The sequence below is a fragment of the Marmota flaviventris genome, chromosome 10 (assembly GCF_047511675.1).
Source record: "Marmota flaviventris isolate mMarFla1 chromosome 10, mMarFla1.hap1, whole genome shotgun sequence".
Taxonomy (NCBI): Eukaryota; Metazoa; Chordata; class Mammalia; order Rodentia; family Sciuridae; genus Marmota; species Marmota flaviventris.
The window spans coordinates 99,634,143-99,646,163 of NC_092507.1; the positions used below are offsets into that span (position 1 = coordinate 99,634,143).

The 12,021-nt window shown below is 38.4% G+C and overlaps 1 pseudogene; it reads left to right on the forward strand.

Annotated features, from left to right (window-relative positions):
* The first annotated feature begins 332 nt into the window (after positions 1-332).
* Positions 333-2,255, forward strand: LOC114105349 (nuclear pore complex protein Nup93-like; annotated as a pseudogene).
* Positions 2,256-12,021: the final 9,766 nt, after the last annotated feature.

Sequence of the window (12,021 nt, forward strand, 5' to 3'; positions counted from 1 at the left end):
CATCTGGTCCTGTGATTTGATGTCTTTGCTGTGGTTTTGGTAGTTAGGGACTCTTCCAGGGAGGGAAGGTCATGCCTGGGTTGGCAGGTACTGATTTTCAAAATGGAGTTACTTAGGCCTAAGGACCTAACAAATTTAAAAAAGAAATGGGCAATCAAAAATAAATAAAATAAATTAAAAAATCAAATAAGACAAAACAAATATCCCAATTAAAAGACTGTCTTAACTATAATATTCTTTATGAAGCTTAAAGTAGTGATTTCAAAAAGAACACTATGAAGAGGACCCGGACGGCAAAGAAGGCTGCAGTCCTACTAGGATCTGGATTTTCAATGGATACTGAGGGGTTTGGTGAGCTCCTTCAACAAGCTGAACTGAGGGCATCCCAGAGCTTCCCCATGGGGAAGGGAACTTACAGGAGATCCAGCAAGCAGACGAGTGCCTGCGTTCCCATACCCTCACACCCACGTCCCAGGAGACAGCAGATGTCAAGGTGGCTTCCTGAAGAATGAGGAGGACAATGCGCTGCTGTCTGCCATTGAAGAGTCCTGAAAGCGGACCTTTGGTATGGCTGAGGAGTACCATCGGGAGTCAATGTTGGTCCAGTGGGAGCAAGTGAAACAGCGGATTCTGCACAGGCTGCTGGCGTCGGGAGAGGATGCCCTTGACTTCACCCAGAAGAGTGAGCCCAGTTACATCAATGATGTGGGGCCCCCTGGTCGGAGCTCTCTGGATAGCCCTGAGATGGCCTATGCCCGGCAGATTTATATCTATAATGAGAAGATTGTCAGTGGCCATCTGCAGCCTAACCTTGTGGTCCTCTGTGCTTCCCGTCGCAGAGCTGGATGATAAGAGCATTTCTGACATGACAGATGTGTTGTTGGCACCAGCGACTGACTCCCTGAAGAGCCGGAGCAGCGTGGAAGTGCGCACAGAGTTCCTCAGGCAGGCGCTGGGGTACCTCGAGCAGAGTTATAAGAATTACACCCTTGTGACTGTGTTTGGAGATTTGCATCAGGCCCAGCTGGGTGGTGTGCCTGGGACTTATCATTGGTGCGAAGTTTTCTGAACATTAAACTTCCAGCTCCCTTACCTGGACTTCAGGGTGGAGAGGTGGAGGGCCACCCTGTCTGGGCTTTGATCTACTACTGCACGCGCTGCTTGCGGCTTCTCAGGTGGTGAACCGAGCCCAGCACCAGCTGGGAGAGTTCAAGACCTGGTTCCAGGAGTCCATGAACAACAAGGACAGAAGACTGTCCCCAGCTACGGAAAACAAGCTCCGGCTTCATCACCGCAGAGCCCTCGGGAACAGCACAGACCCCCACAAGCGGGCAGATGCAATGTCACTGACGTAGTGAAGTGGCAGACAAAACCCAGGACTACCTGTGGCTGAAGTTGAACCAAGTGTGTTTTGATGACGATGGCACCAGCTCCCCACAAGACAGGCTCACTCCCTCACATTTCCAGAAACAGCTGCTGGAAGACGATGGCGAGTCCCACTTCACGGTGAACCAGCAGCCCTTCCGCTACCTCCAAGTGCTGTTCCTGACAGAAGCAGATCGAAGCCGCCATTGCTTTTCTCTTCTGCATGGAGGGACTGCTCTGTCATGCCGTCCATGTGACCCTGGTGCTGTTCAAGCTGAAGCTGCTTTTAAAATCCTCAGGACCCAGTGCTCAGCTCCTCAGCCACGAGCCTGCTGACCCTCCTTGCACGCGTTCCTCGATCAGTGTCCCCCAGTCCAATAAGGAGCGGCTGAAGAACTTGGCGCTCTCCATCGCTGAGCGGGACAAGACTCAGGGAATAAGTGCAAATAAATTTGTGGACCCCACCTTCTACCATTTGTTGGACTTGATCACCTTTTTTTTGATGAGTATCACAACGGTCACATTGACAGAGCCTTTGATCTAATTGATCTCTTGAAGCTGGTGCCCCTGAATCAGGAAAATGTGGAAGAGAGAGAGTAGCTGCCTTCAGAAATTTCAGTGATGAAATCAGGCACAACCTCTCAGAAGTTCTTCTTGCCACCATGAACATCTTGTTCACACAGATTAAGAGGCTTAAGGGGACCAGTCCATCCATCCAGGCCCCAGCGAGTCATCGAGAACCCTAACTCTCAACTCCGAAGTCAAGCCCGAGCCCTGATTACCTTTGCTGGAATGATACCCTACCGGACGTCTGGGGACACCAATGCGAGGCTGGTGCAGATGGAGGTCCTCATGAATTAAGGGCACGCCTTGGGGCTCCTGGGATTGGACACTGCTGGTATATTAGGCGCGTGGGTCCAGTGGGCTGGGGTTTCTGGTTTTGTTTCTGTTGTGTTGTTTTGTTTTTTGTTTATCGTGTATTTTTGTCAACACCAATAAATTTCTTTGATTTGTAAAAAAAAAAAAAGAATTCTATGAAGAAACAAGGCCAATTATTTTAAAATCACACATTAAAATTTCACAATTTCAATAAAATAGAAGACACAGGAAAGGAGTAAAAGTACAAAGCATGCTTCATGACTTGTGAGGTTAGGAATAGGGGATGTTTTAGACACTGATTAACTAGAACAAAACATATTTTTAAAAAACTTATTCCAAATATTTAGAGGAAGCAGTAATATTTAAAAGTAACCACAAAATTAGTGACTAAAAAATAACACAGGTTTATCATATTGCAGTGTCTGTGGATCAAGAATCCAGGCATGGTGCAGCTGGGTCCTCTGCATCACCTTGCAGGCAAGGTGGTGGCCAGGGCTGGGCTCTCATTTGAAAGCTTGAGTGAGGAAGTGTCTGCTTTCCAGTCTCCTCTGGTTGTTGGTGGGATCTGGTTTCTGACAGCCTCGTGGAGTGAGGGCCTCAGTTTCTAGTTGGCTGTCAGCTAAAGCCACCCTGGTACCAGCAGGGTCCATCCAGATCCCTCCCCAGGGTGGTTACTTCCTTGGTGAAAACTTGTAAGCTGAGGAGGAACCAAGGGTGCTGGCAAGATGGAAGTTACAATCCTATGTGATGTAACCACAGAAGTGACATCATCTTTGCTGGATTCTATTAATGGTTAGAAAGACATGACAGGTCAACCCCCCTCAGAGGGAGGGGAACCCAAGGGTGTGTATACCAAGAAGCAGGGATCCTTCAGGGCTTACTCACAGCCACATACATTTACAAGAGGGTTTGTCAGAAAAAGGAGACTTGGTCATATACCTGATCTATGCAAAGGCTTGCCTGCTCTCCCCACAGTTGAGAAAGTAAATGTCTTGCTCATCTGTATCTAGGTTCAAATGCAATCCTATAATCGCTATTTGTTGAATGAATATATCAATTGCTGCAAAGGAACACAGTTTTGAAAAACAGTTTGATATCATTAACAGGTTGGTTTCTATTTGCATTGAAATAAATCTGTCAGTTTTTCATATTAAAGGTCAAAATGTCATGCCGGAAAGGACAAAACAAGAGCTTTAACACATTCCAGAACAAAATTTTTTCCACAGGATGCCTTGTGTTTGCCTTTCCCATCTAGACTATTGTCATAGTCTTGCCTCCAGTGACCATTTACATTTGAATCACATTTCTCTCTTGAAACTTGAACAAATATAGTACCTCCTTTTACATATCCTTTAAAAAAAAGTATCCTACCAACAAAGAAAAGCCCAGGACCAGATGACTTCTCAGCTGAGTTCTACCGGACCTTCAAAGAAGAACTTACACTAATACTCTTTAAATTATTCCATAAAATAGAAAAGGAGGGAACCTGAACTCTTCCAAACTCATTCTTTGAAGCCAATATCATCAAAACAAAGACACATCAAGGAACAAAAACTTCAGACCAATATTTCTGATGAACATAGATTTTCAATAAAATAGTGGAAAATCACATACAAAACATATTAAAAAGACAGTGCACCATGATCAAGTGGGGTTCATTCCAGGGATGCAAGGTTGTTTCAACAAATGGAAATCAATAAACATAATTTACCACATCAATAGATTTAAAGACAAGAATCGCATGATTATCTCAATACATACAAAATTTTTTTTTGACAAAATTCAGCATCCACTCATGCTCAAAATACTAGAAAAACTAGGAATAGTAGGAGAATACCTCAACATTGTAAATGCTACATATGCTAAATCCAAGGCCAACATCATTCTAAATGGTGAAAAACTCAAAGTATTTCCTCTAAAAACTGGAACAAGACAAGGATGCCTCTTTCACCACTTCTAGTCAACATAGTCTTTGAAACCCTAGCCAGATCAATTAGACCAAAAAAAAAAAAAAAAAAAAAGGAAGAAAGAAAAAGAAGAAAAAGGCATCAAATAGGAAAAAAAAAAAAAAAAAAAGAGTTCAACTTATCCCTATTTGCCAAAAACATGATTCTATATTTAGAAGACCAAAAAAAAAAAAAACTCCACCAGAAAGCTTCTAGAATTAATAAATGAATTCAACAAACTATCAGGGTATAAAATCAACACCCATAAATCAATTGTGTCCCTATACACTAATGACGTATCAACTGAAAGAGAAATCAGGAAAACTATCCCATTCACAATAGCCTCAAAAAAAAAAAAACTTGGGAATTAATATAACAAAAGAAGTAAAAGGTTTCTACAGTGAAAACTACAGAACACTAAAGAAAGTAATTGAAGAAGATTTCAGAAAATGGAAAGATCTCCAATGTTCTTGGATGGGCAGAATTAATATTGTCAGAAGTGCCATCCTATCAAAAGTGCTATACATATTTAATGCAATTCCTATTAAAATTCCAATGATGTTCTTCATAGAAATAGAAAAAGTAATCATGAAATTCATTTGGAAAAATAAGAGACCCAGAATAACCAACGGCATCCTTACCAAGAAAAGTGATACAGGAGACATCAAATACCAGACCTTAAATTATACTACAGAACTATAGTAATAAAAATAGCGTGTTATTGGCACAAAAACAGATGTGGAGACCAATGGTACAAAATAGAAGACACAGAGACATACCCACATAAATACAGTTATCTCATACTAGACAAAGGTCCACAAACATATGTTAGAGAAAAGATAGCCTCTTCAACAAATGGTGCTGAGAAAACTGGAAATCCATATGTAGTAGAATGAATTTGAACCCCTATCTCTCACTCTGCACAAAACTGAATTCAGAGTAGAACAAGGACCTAGGCATCAGACCGGACATGCTATGCTTACTAGAAGAAACAGTAGGCCCAACTCTCTACCATGTTGGCTTAGGAACCGACAGCCTAAAGCCCAAGAAGTAAAATCAAGAATCAATAAATAAGATGGATTCAAACTAAAAGGCTTCTTTACAACAAAGGAAACATTGGAACATGAACAGAGAGTCTACAGAATGGGAGAAAAAATCTTTACCACCTGCACCTTAAATAGAGCATTAATCTCCAGAATGTACAAAGAACTCAAAATCTTAACACCAACAACAACAACAACAACAACAAAAAAAAAAAAAAAAAAAAAAAAGAAAGAAAGAAGTAATCAATCAATGAATAGGCAAAGGAACTGAACAAGCACTTCACAGAAGAAGAAATACAACTGATCAACAAATATATGAAAAAACGTTCAACATCTCTAGTAATTAGAGAAATGCAAGTCAAAACTACACTGAGATTCCATCTCATTCCAGTCAGAATGGCAATTATCAAGAATACAAGTAACAATAGATGTTGGTGAGAATGTGGGGGAAAAGGTTCACTCATACATTGCTGGTGGGACTGCAAATTGGTGCAACCACTTTGAAAATCAGTATGGAAATTCCTTAGAAAACTTGGAATGGAACCACTATTTGATCCAGTTATTCGACTCCTTGGTCTATACCCAAAGGACTTAAAATTAGCATACGACAGTGATGCAACCATATCAATGTTTATAGCAGCTCAATTCACAATAGCCAAGCTATGGAAACAATCTAGGTATCCTTCAACATATGAATGGATAAAGAAAATGTAGTATATATTACTCAATGGAACATTACTCAGCCATAGGAAAAAATGAAATTATGGCGTTTGCCAGTAAATGGATGGAACTGGAGAATATCATGCTGAGTGAAATAAGCCAGTCCTAAAACCAAAGGCTAAGTGTTCTTTCTGGTATGCGGCTGCTAACCCACAACAAGGGTGGGTGGGGAGGGAAAGAATAGGATTAGACAAAGGGGAATGAAAGGAAGGTAGGGTGGAGGGGAATAGGAAGTACAGTAGAATTAATCAGACATAACTTTCCTATCCTTGTGTTTGAATACACGACCAGGATAACTCTGCATCATGTACAACCACAAGAATAGGATCCTAATTAGAATAAGTTATATGGCATGTAGGGTATAATATGCTAAAATACACTCTACTGTCATGTATATCTAAAAAGAACAAATTTTTAAAACATACCCATAAAAAAATAAAATTCATTAGTGAATATCAACAAATTTATCTCAATATGTTTAGGAAAACAACAACACCAGGTCTAGATCCTGAAATTGGTAAGTTCTAAGAGGAACTTCAAAGAGGAGATACTCCCCAGCATAAACATTTCAGAGAATTAAAAATAAAGAGCATATTAAACTCATTTTAGGAAATTATTATAACTCTGAAAGCAAGACCTCACAAGGAAAATACAAATAAGGAAAATTAGAGATCTAGCTCACCCATAAATACAGATACAAAAATCCTAAATCAACTATTAGCAAACCCAAACAATGCATGTTTTAGAATTCCATCATTTTTCCCCAGAAAAGGAAGGCTAGTTAATAGTAGGTATACCAATTATGAGTTGTCATCACATTAAGGTGAAAACAAATTACAGCAATGTATTGATAAAATTAAATCTTCATGGTAAAAACCATCAAGTATAACAGTGTATTGGGACCACAGAGTAACGTGATAAAACTAATGAAGGTATCTACCACAATCTACAGCAAACATCACATTTAATGTTGGCACTGTAAATCTGAAAGGTAGGCACAAGGCAGATGCCACCTTTCTCCCATGTTATACTCCATATGATCTGGAAGTCCTACCTCTAGCCAGGAAGACAAGCAGCACAGTCCTTGCTTGTAGGTCATCTAATTTTAAAGTAGAAAGTCCCCAACCCCTCAAACTGTTAGAATTTGTTGCCCTTAAAGAGAAACTTTCTAAAGATTCAGAATTTTTTCTGTAGGTGATTATTTGAATCCAACTAGGTCATGAGGAAAATTAGCTAGATTCTAGTTGCGGGACACCAGAGTCTATTGTAGGTGAGAAGACCTGGTTTGTGGAGGGACGTGACTTTAGAGACTTCTATTGATCCCATGGAGGACATTAGAGGTAAAACATGGATTTGGCAGTTTCACATGTGCCTCAGAAAGTATCATCCTAGAATCATGGAGCGGCATCCCTTGCTCCAGCTGAGAGACATAGACCCTAACTAGATTTCTGTAATCTTGTTTCTTCTGACTGGCAAATTTAAGTCCCTATAAGAGACTGTGATGATTGTTAATTTATTGCTTCTTAAATCTAAAATCATCCTTTCTTACTTCTTTTGTAAAAATGAACCTGGGTCTTTTAAGTGTTTTCACAGGTGCTAGCTGGCACTCTACTAAGCTCTGTGAGTAGAGGAAGCTGGAGAGATTTTTTCAGGAGTAAGACATTTTTCTTCCTAGTTCCAGTAACTAACTCTACAGACAGGTTCCTGCAATGTTGTAAGTGGATTCCCACCTGCCAGTCTCCTGAGCACAGGAACTTGTTCAACACCCCACTCCGCTGTACATGGCCGCTGGAGGCACGCAGTGGCCAGCAGCCATCCCAGCAACCCCCGCCTGCACCGTTTGATAGTGGAGTGTATTAAAGTGCTGATTAAAGCATCTTCCTGTGAACAACTTTCCCCAGTGTCCCTGAATGCCTCAGTGAGACACCTGTGAACGGCTTTTCCTAGTACTTTAGAGGGTGGGTTTTTGGCAAGATCCACCAGAGTGGCCATCTGAATTTTCTGTTTTGTGAAGTGCCTGTAGAACTCTTTGTTCCTTTTCTATTAGATTGTGTCTTTAATCATTGATTTATCAGTCATTTATAGCATCCTTTGTCAGTTATAGGATTTTCTACTATCTTGTTCAAATAATAAGACAGAATCATACCTTAGAAGGGATAAAGAATTGTATTCCATACAAAAAAAGAGAGACATACTAAAAGAAATTCATTAAAGCACATATTAGGCAGATAATTTTACAATCATATATTATGGGAAGAGAGCTGAAGACAGGAAACTCAGAAACCAGAATGGCTGAAGATATTCTGTATGGTGAAAAGCATTATAAAAATTAAGTGAGGGCTGGGGATGTGGCTCAAGCGATAGCACGCTCACCTGTCATATGGGCGGCCCGGGTTCGATCCTCAGCACCACATACAAAGAAAGATGTTGTGTCCGCCGAAAACTAAAAAATAAATATTAAAAATTTCTCTCTCTCTCTCTCTCTCAAAAAAAAAAAAAAAATCAAGTGACAAATAACAGATTGGCACAACTGATTTACAAAATATAAGTAGCTCCAACAAATTATTTAAAGCAGTGAATGGGCAAGGAATTTGAAAAATTTGGCAACAACAAAAAAGTAAATCAATTTTCATCTACTAACTAAACTCAACCCTAGTAGGCAGAGAATGCCAATTAAAATAATGAGCTCTTTTCAAATGCAAATCTATGTTGAAGACTACATTAAAGACTTCTACTCAAACATTGTAGAAATAGGAACCTTACAGATGTATGCTATCTAATATGATAGCTATAGGTTACAGGAATGTATTTAATTATTATTATTATTTTGGATTTTGTTCTTTTTTTCCTTTATTGATTTTATTTTTTTAAAAAATACACGACAGCAGTGGAATGCATTACAATTCTTATTACACATATAGAGCACAATTTTTCATATCTCTGTATATAAAGTATGTTCATACCAATTTATGCCTTTATACATGTACTGTTTTCTTTGCATTACAATTCTTAATACACATATATACCACAATTTTTCATATCTCTGTTTGTATATAAAGTATGTTGACACCCAATTCAAGTCTTCATACATGTACTTTGGATAATGATATCCATCATATTCCACTGCCCTTGCTAATCCCCTGCCCTCTCCCTTTTCCTCCCACCCCTCTGCCCTATCTAGAGTTCATCTAATCCTCCCATGATCCCTCTCCCTACCTCACTATGAGTCAACCTCTTTATATCAGAGAAAACCATTGGCATTTGTTTTTTTGGAATTGACTAACTTCACTTAGCATTATCTTCTCCAATGCCATCCATTTACCTGCAAATGCCATGATTTTGTTCTTTTTTTAATGCTGAGTAAAATTCCACTGTGTATATATGCCACATTTTTTTTATCCATTCATCCATTGAAGGACATCTAGGCTGGCTCCACAGTTTAGCTATTGTGAATTGTGCTGCTATAAACATTGATGGCTGTGTCCCTGTAGTATGCTGTTTTTAAGTCCTTTGGGTATAGGCCGAGGAGAGGGATAGCTGGGTCAAATGGTGGTTCCATTCCCAGATTTCCAAGGAATCTCCATACTGCTTTCCAAATTGGTTGCACCAATTTGCAGTCCCACCAGCAGTGTATGAGTGTACCTTTTTCCCCACATCCTTGTCAACACTTGTTGTTGTTTGTCTTCATAATAGCTGCCATTCTGACTGGAGTGAGATGATATCTTAGAGTAGTTTTGATTTGCATTTCTCTGATTGCTAGAGATGATGAGCATTTTTTCATCTATTTGTTCATTGATTGTATATCCTCTTCTGAGAATTGTCTGTTCAGGTCCTTGGCCCATTTATTAATTGGGTTATTTTTTTTTTTTTTTTTTGGTGTTTAGCATTTTGAGTTCTTTATATACCCTAGAGATTAGTGCTCTATCTGATGTGTGAGGAGTAAAAATTTGCTCCCAGGATGTAGGTTCTCTGTTCACCTCACAGATTGTTTTTTTTTTTTTTTTTTTTTTTTGCTGTGAAGAAACTCTTTAGTTTGATTCCATCCCATTTATTGATTCTTGGTTTTTATTCTTGCACTATAGGCATCTTATTAAGGAAGTTGGGGCCTAATCCCACATGATGAAGATTAGGGCCTACTTTTTCTTCTATTAGATGCAGAGTCTCTGGTTTAATTCCTAGTCCTTTATCCATTTTGAGTTAAGTTTTGTGCATGGTGAGAGATAGGGGTTTAATTTCATTTTCTTGCATATGGATTTCCAGTTTTCTCTGCACCATTTGTTGAAGATGCTATCTTTTCTCCAGTGCATGTTTTTGGCACCTTTGTCAAATATAAGATAATTGTAATTTTGTGGGTTAGTCTCTGTGTCTTCTATTTTGTACCATTGGCCTATCAGTCTGTTTTTGTGCCAATACTATGCTGTTTTTGTTACTATTGCTCTGTAGTATAATTTAAGATCTGATATAGTGATACCACCTGATTCACTCTTCCTGTTTAGGATTGCTTTAGCTATTTTGGGTATCTTATTTTTCCAGATGAATTTCATGATTGCTTTTTCTAATTCTATGATGAATGCCTTTGGTAGTTTGATTGGAATTGCATTAAATCTGTATAGTGCTTTTGGTAGTATGGTTATTTGGATAATATTAATTCTGCCTATCCAAGAGCAAGGTAGATCTTTCCATCTTCTAAGGTCTTCTTTGATTTCTCTCTTTAAGGTTCTGTAATTTTCATTGTATAGATTTTTCACCTCTTTTCTTAAGTTGATTCCCAAGTATCATTTTTTTGAGGATAATGTGAATGGGGTAGTTTTCCTCATTTACTTCTCAGAGGATTTGTCACTGATATACAGGAATGCCTTTGATTTATGGGTGTTGATTTTATATCCTGCTACTTTGCTGAATTAATTTACTAGTTCTAGAAGTATTCTGGTGGAGTTTTTTGGTCTTATAGGTATAGAATCATATGGTCAGCAAATAGAGCTTATTTAAGTTCTTATTTTCCTATACATATCCCTTTAATTTCTTTCATCTGTCTAATTGCTCTGGCCAGTGTTTCAAGAACTATGTTGAATAGAAGTGGTGAAAGAGGGCATCCCTGTCTTATTCCAGATTTTAGTGGGAATGACTTCAATTTTTCTCCATTTAGAATAATGTTGGCCTGAGACTTAGCATAGATAGCCTTTACAATGTTGAGATGTTTCTGTTATCCCTAGTTTGTCTAGTGTTTTGAACATAAAGACGTGCTATATTTTGTCAAATACCTTTTCTATCTATGTATCTATCAAGATGATGATCATATGATTATTAAAATCTTTAAGTCTATTGATGGGATGAATTACATTTATTGATTTCCATATGTTGTATCCCTGGGATAAATCCCACTTGATCATGGTGCACAATCTTTTTGATATGTTTTTGTATTCAATTTGCCAGAATTTTATTGAGAATTCTTGTATCTATGTTTATTAGAGATATTGGTCTGAAGTTTTCTTTCTTTGAAGTGTCTTTTTCTAGTTTTGGAATCAGGGTGATATTGGCCTCATAGGATGTGTTTGGAAGTGCTTCCTCTTTTTATATTTCCTGAAATAACTTGAAGAGTATTGGTATTAGTTCTTCTTTAAAAGCCTTTTAGAACTCGGCTGTCTATCCATCTGGTCCTGGGTTTTTCTTGGTTGGTAAGCTTTTGATGGCTTCTTCTATTTCCTCACTTGATATTGTTCTGTTTAAGTTGTGTATATCTTCCTGAATCAATCTGGGCAGATAATATGACTTAAGAAATTTGTTGATGCCTTCAATGTCTTCTACTTTATTGAAGTATAATAATTTCTTAATATCCTCTGTATTTCTGTAGTGTATGTTGTGATATTGCCTTTTTCATCAGATATGCTGGTAATTTGAGTTCTCTCTCTCTCCTTCCCTACATTAGCATAGCTAAGAGTCTGTAAATTTTCTTTAGTTTTTTCAAAGAACCAACTTTTAGTTTTGTCAATTTTTTCAATTGTTTCTTTTGTTTTGATTTCATTGATTTCAGCTCCAATTTTAATTATTTCTTGCCTTCTACTGCTTTT